Raw genomic sequence first — 6,613 nt, forward strand, 5'->3', positions numbered from 1 at the left:
TCATTTGTAGCAAGGCAATCACACATTATATTTCCTTATTCCAGGGAAGTATAGTGTTAAATTAAAGAAATATGATGATTGGGATGTTTCAATTGGAAATTGTCAGAGATTTAAAGTTTACTTTCATGAGAAATTAATTCCAGCCTCATTGTGTCACAGTACTCACAGGAATGTCTTTCAGAAATGGTGTCTCCCGTTGTTACGGGCAGTCGAATCAGTAAATCTGGGATAGCTTTTGCTTGTTAATCAAAGGTGTTGAAGAGTTTTAGCCAAAGGGAGACCTGTGGATTTAGTCACAGATGCTCCATGATCTAAGTAAGTGGTGGAACAGCTCGAGGGGCTGAGTGCCCTCCTCTTGCTCCTACCTTCCTATCATTGTGTCATTCATTAAGCTAGCACTGGTGGTGAACACTTTTTATTAAAATATTTCAACAAATTAATTGTTTCACACATGCTTTAAAAAAAAACCTTCAGTTGATTATTTGGAAGGGGATCATTGACTTTCTCTATCTGAGTGATCAAAATAACTTCCACCCAATTACAGCAGCCACTGCGCGCTCTGGAGTGTGTTGTTACTTCATAATAGTTTCTTGTGAAACTACAGATCGAGATCAGGGCGCTCCAATTCAATGATTCTCTGATATTTAATATCTCTGAACATTCGCAATTTGTTCAAATGCATCTTTTCTCTGAAGAACGTGTTTCATCGAACAGAACTTTTTTCAATGAAACAACAAACTTTAAATGCTAGAAAACCAAAATAAAGACAGAAATTTCTGAAGAAACTCAGCAGGTCTAGCAGCTCCTGGGGAGAGAAGGCAAGGTTAACCTTTCGCATCCAGAGACCCCCGCCCCCCCCCCCCCCCCCTTTACAAAATTGTTTTCATGTCTTTGGCACAAGAGCTCACACCTGTTGAGATAAACAGTGATTACATTGGCTTGACTCCTGTTGGAAAAAGAATTCTTAGCAGAGGTACTGGATGGTCTGAGATAGCAATTGAAGACCAACTGAAAAGCTATCACCATCTGCAGCAAGTGTTGGATTTAGCGGAACTCCCAGCGTACTGAACAATCAAATTCAGCTACAGCACTGGTTTAATATAAAGTAAACCAGCCTAAGCCTAATCTCATCAAATATGCTTCGAAAATGATTCATTCTGGATTAGTTATAAATGATATTGTTAGAACAGCAAATCAAAAGCTGGGATTTCTTTGAGCACTTACTCCATTAACCCCATCTAGCGATGCCCAAAAGCTTGTGAACAAATATTGATCTGGAAAAAGCTGCTAACCACCAAATTTCTGTTTAATATCTAAGAGACACAAGTCAGGACTGCAATTGAATAGATTTCATTGGCCTCTGTGAGTGGAATTCCAACAAACACCCAGACATGTCAATCTGCTTTCTTGCACAGAAGTAACCTGATAAGAGATTGTGTTACATACCTCTCTAACAGGTTGTAAGTGAACACAGGCCACCTGGCACAGAATCAGGGACTCTACTACAACATCATAACAGACCTGAACACAATGAGCTTGACACTATCGCGGAGAACACAGCCCACATGTTTTGACAATACATAAACCATGTTAGTTATTATCACCTTCCAACAACCAGGGATTGTTCCAGAATGTTTGTACAATGAAAGTAACATTTCAACATATATCCAAGAATGCTTTGACAGCAGCTCCAAATTGTTCAAACTCTATGGGAACTACAGAGGAATAAATCTAGGAATTGCATTGCCATCAATTCACTGTCACTGGATTCCAACCTAGAACTCCCTTCCTCTTTCCCCTGTGAATGTTGCTGCACCAGACGGTCGACTTAGTTTGGAAAAGATTAAAATGTTTTGAAGTGTAATATGACCGTTGACAGTGACATTAAAAGCTGATAATAGGTTTTCAAATAATAAGATGCAAAAAAAATTCTGATTCTACATTGTGCCACGGAATATGTCCTGCATAACTGAGGCACAAAGAAAATATACAGCATATTTCCCTCTGCCTCGCTCATTGTATTTAACAAAATTATTGAGGTGGGAAATATCGCCAATTAAAGCACAGATCCTGAGGAAATGGATTATTCTCTAAATTATTTTTCTATATTCTTAAAACGTTCCTCGAACAGTGGAGATTTTGCATGCACTGCATAAAGTCAATACTGCATTCCAGTGTGGAAAGCATTTGTGTTTAAGGAATTAGGGCAAGGTCATTTTCTTGTTAACTGCTTTTAATGAACGAAAATGTTTAAAAAGGTATGAATTGAAAACATGCTTCTGTCTGGAGTTGCCCGCTTTAGCGGGTGTCTAAGTAAATGCCTGTCCTCGGATGCTGCCTGAATTGCTGTGCTCTTCCAGCACCACTGATCCAGAACAAAGACATGAGAGCAGATGGAAGCAATTTAACCCATCAAGTCAGCGACAAGTTTCAATGAGATCACGGCTGATTTGGTTAATCCTCAAATCCCCTTTCGGCCTCATTTCTATGGCCCTAGATTCCCGAAGTGACCAAATGTCTATCTTTCTCAGCCTTGCATGCATGCAGCCTTGACAACCCTCTGTTGCAAAGAACTTCACAGATTTGCTACCCTCTGCAAGAGAAAATATCCTCCATACCTAAGTCTTACATAATTGGCCCCTTACGCTGTGAGGAGGTCTTCTGGTGCCATATTATCCCAGGTGTATAACAGAGCAGAAAAAATATCCACTGTGCAGTGCCATCTCTGAGTGTTTGCAGCATTGTCTTTTTTGACTTTTGAATGAACAAATAGACCTGAATCTTCTTCAAAAACACTTCATTGGCTGTAATTTCACTGGCAGTGTAGTGCGCTAGAAAGTCGAGTGCTTGATCACAAATACATCACTCTCAAAATGTTATCTCTGTTTCTCTTTCCACAAGTACCGCTAGATCCGCCGGTTTACTGCAGTATTCTGCGAATTTACTGTACACAAGTGCTGCATTTTATTAAATTCCTTCAATCACAGTCCTCTGGACACTGACCCTGTTCAGTGACAATATTTCCTCCTGCTCGTCAATGTACCAATCCCCACCGCTCCCTCCCCCATCAAGATAAACAGCTGGAGAACATTTTCAGTTAACTCTCTTGGCTCCAAAGAAAACCTCGGGAATCTCTCCAAATGCCAGGAAATCTCGACCCTGGACATGGTGCAACGCAGAGGAGGGTTAAAGAGATTTTGGGAAAATATTATCAATTGGCAGGTGGAACAAATGTTAATGAGGCAAAACATATAACCCAGTCTCCAACATTGTGAATCCTCAGAAACTCCGTAAGAAGTGAAATCCAAGGAGAATGAAGAAGTGTGAACTGCCCGAATGAGCAGAGACAGTCAAGAGAGCTTCCCCTTCTTTAAGAGGACAGACCATTAACTTTGATGTTCTCGGGGCATGAACTGATCTGAGACATTGAAATAATTCTCGTTCCCCTACATGACAAATACAAACCTCATCTAGAGTCCGGGACAATGGAAAAACTCGGGACCACACAAGGGACTAGGAGGCTTGAAGGGAGGTGGTCCCAGTTGGAGGAGAGCTGGTGCTCAGTGACATGGGTGTGTCTGTCGTGGATGGGATAAGACTGTCCCCATGCCTCCATAATGAGTGTTCCAGACGTTATTCTGGAAAAAATAAAACTGATAAGAGGACACTTCTCGGTCTGGGAAGTACAGACTGAAGTCCGGGCAAGGTTTTAAGTTGGAAGTTTCAGCGTATTAGACCGTTTAATGAAAGGCTGGTGGTTCAAGACCTCCAAAGGCGACAGCGATCGTTGTTGTTAAAGCATCTGTTTTCTCTGCTGCAGGGTTTCTTATTTCTAATGGGGGCAGGAAAATGTTCCTCAAACGGAACATTTCCGTGTGAAGAACCACAAAGAACTTCCTGCAATGGTTTAAAGGTTAATGTAATGAACTGTGGACTCTGGGAATCTGAAACAAAATCAGAAACTGCTGACAAAACTATCTGGTTTGGCAGTACCTGTGGGAGATTATTGAGTTCTGATGAAGTTGTTAAATATTGTCCACGATTCTCTCTGCATGGATGCTGCCAGACCTGCTGGGTTTTGTCGTGGAAAAAGTATAGAGAATCACAAGGAGACGTAGAGAGTTCTTCAAGACGTCGGTCTGTTACTTGCAAACGAAAAACCGTGACACCGAGAAAGCAGATTCTCGAATGCTCTCGAACTTCATTGTCCATGGTTTTTTATACATTTTCCCCATGCTTTGTTTGCTTATCAGCATGTTTAAATATATTAATCAAAGTACCTCACACTCGCTACACAATAAACCAGTGATGTTAGTTCCCATCATCTCTTTAATTGTTCTTTCTACTTAACGTTATTCTCATGTGACGGTTAGGTATTTAATGTCAGCTTTCGCAACAATGGTCTTTCATTCCAGACCCTACTTCATATTTTCCCGATGTCATAATTAATCATTTATTGTCAATAATCTCAATCAGGCTGACTCTATTAACTATTAATTTGATACTTAATGTCATGTCCCAAATATTTCTGTTCCCAATCGAGTCATAAAGACACTGAACAGGAAGCCTAACTTTACTAACTGTCATCGAATCTCACCATCGAGACCTTTCAGTGTCAACCTTTCTTTGCTAATTGGTGTGAGAGAATTCCACTATTCTTATCTCATCCTGTATTCTACAGACCCCTTGCAACAGATCGCCAGTGGGGTTCATGCTTTAAGCCTTCCCTTGCTTTCATGCTTTTAACCTTCCCTTACTTTCATGCTCTTTATTTTCCATGGTAACATTTTGTCATTCTGACCAATGGCAGTCATTCCTGGCACTGGATTTACTAACGTTGAAGGGTCAGTGATCAGAGAGGACTGTCCCTGTAGTTCTGCTCCCGACTCTCCACCTCCCGCTCTGTTAGTAACCTCTCAGTCTCCTGGGAATTGCATTGTTCCCAATTTTGCCGGATTCCAGGCCTTTAACCTTGGCTGAGCAGACAGTCGATGGTCTGAGGAGTATCATTCCCAAACGTCTCATGTCCGAGGTAATGACAATTAATAACGATGTCTGTGCATCCTCCTCTAATCTGTGAAAATCATTGTTGCGGACTGTTGGAACATTTATTGACCGAATTTAAGGAGGAGGTTTTGAACCAGATCAAACTCCTATGAGTTACGAAGATGGTCTAGATCCCTTTTTCTTTTCTCCAGGAGGTAAATGTACGGCAATGCAATTCAATTTTTGAAACTTCCAGGCTTGAACTGAAACATAATTTACTTTCACTATCGTTGTAACACAAACAAAATACAAAGTGTGGACAAACCAACTCTATTGGAAAACTGAAGGAAATCAAACATCATTTAACTACGAAACAGTCAAAGTTCGAATATAGTAACATTGCATAAACCACAAAAAAACTGGTCTTCCTGCTTCCGGAATGATATTGTGAAACGTGAACGGATGAGGAAAAGGTATAATGTGATGTTTGTAATTCTTAAGCTTCCAAATGGTTTTGAGGTGCAAATGTATTTTAACCTTGAAGAAATTTTACGCATTTAAACCTCCTTCCTGTCCACGATAGAAGCTGTTGGATCTGTTCCGAATTTCCAGCAGGTTCTGTAATTATTTCAGGTTTCTGACGATAGCAATCTCTCACTTTTCGAACAAAACAAAACGAACCTTATGTTGCGAACAATATTCAAATAAGCAATGGACAGCAGAGTGGAAAGCTTTAGAGCAACGCTGCCCGGATTGTCACGGCAATTAACAGGAAACACCGGCATGAAAACCCTAAAGAAACCTGACAAATCCATTTCGCCACAGAATGCAACGTTGGTGCTCAAGACTTTTCCGTGCAAAACCACAGGAAAAGTCACAACACTGCGATGGCCGGGAATCGAACCCAGATCAACTGCTTGGAAGGCAGCTATGCTCACGATTACACCACCACCGCGTTAGGTGCTAAACTGCCCCTTTTCCCAAACACACATAACAAGGCCGTGATAGTCACCAACTGAACTGGGGCTGAAAGCAAAACAAGAAATTGCTTGTAAAACGTCAACAGGTCTGAAAACATCAGAACCAGAAGCCTTCAGCCCTTAAGAACAATCACTGGATCCAAAAGGTTCACTCCCCACAAATGCTGCCGGACCTGCTGAGTTTCCCAGCAATTTTTGTGCTGTTTCTCAGATCTGCAACATCTGCAGTTCTTTGTCAGATAGAAAACAAACGTTGACTCATTGAAGGGGATGTTTGATCAGGTGATAGTCCTCTTCATCCACAGATATAGATGGGATGGAGTATAGGATCATAAAATTCTTACAGTGTAGAAACAGGCTATTTGGCTCTTCATGCATCCCACCAAGTCTCACCCTCTCCGCTATTCCTGTAACCCCGCATTTTTCATGGCTAACCATATAACCAACACTCACCTGGACACTATTGACTATAGAGCGTTGCAAATCCACCCTAACCTGCGCATCTTTGGACTGTGCAAGGAAACTGCAGCACCCGTAGGAAACTCACGCAGACCAGGGGAGAATGTGCAAACTCCACACAGTCTTCAATCAGACAGGGATCTGGGTAATTGGAGAGGTTTCAAGAGGGAGTGCAGACTGGTTTGTGA

General features: G+C 41.4%; 1 non-coding gene across 1 annotated transcript; it reads right to left on the minus strand.

The window, feature by feature from the left end:
- Nucleotides 1-5,869: 5,869 nt before the first annotated feature.
- trnag-ucc (transfer RNA glycine (anticodon UCC)) lies at nucleotides 5,870-5,941 on the minus strand. The gene has a single exon. It is a non-coding gene; the product is annotated as a tRNA-Gly (tRNA).
- Nucleotides 5,942-6,613: the final 672 nt, after the last annotated feature.

Source organism: Chiloscyllium plagiosum, unplaced genomic scaffold (genome assembly GCF_037043375.1).
Source record: "Chiloscyllium plagiosum isolate Xiang-an unplaced genomic scaffold, Cpla_swu_hap1 HiC_scaffold_39, whole genome shotgun sequence".
In the NCBI taxonomy this organism is placed as follows: domain Eukaryota; kingdom Metazoa; phylum Chordata; class Chondrichthyes; order Orectolobiformes; family Hemiscylliidae; genus Chiloscyllium; species Chiloscyllium plagiosum.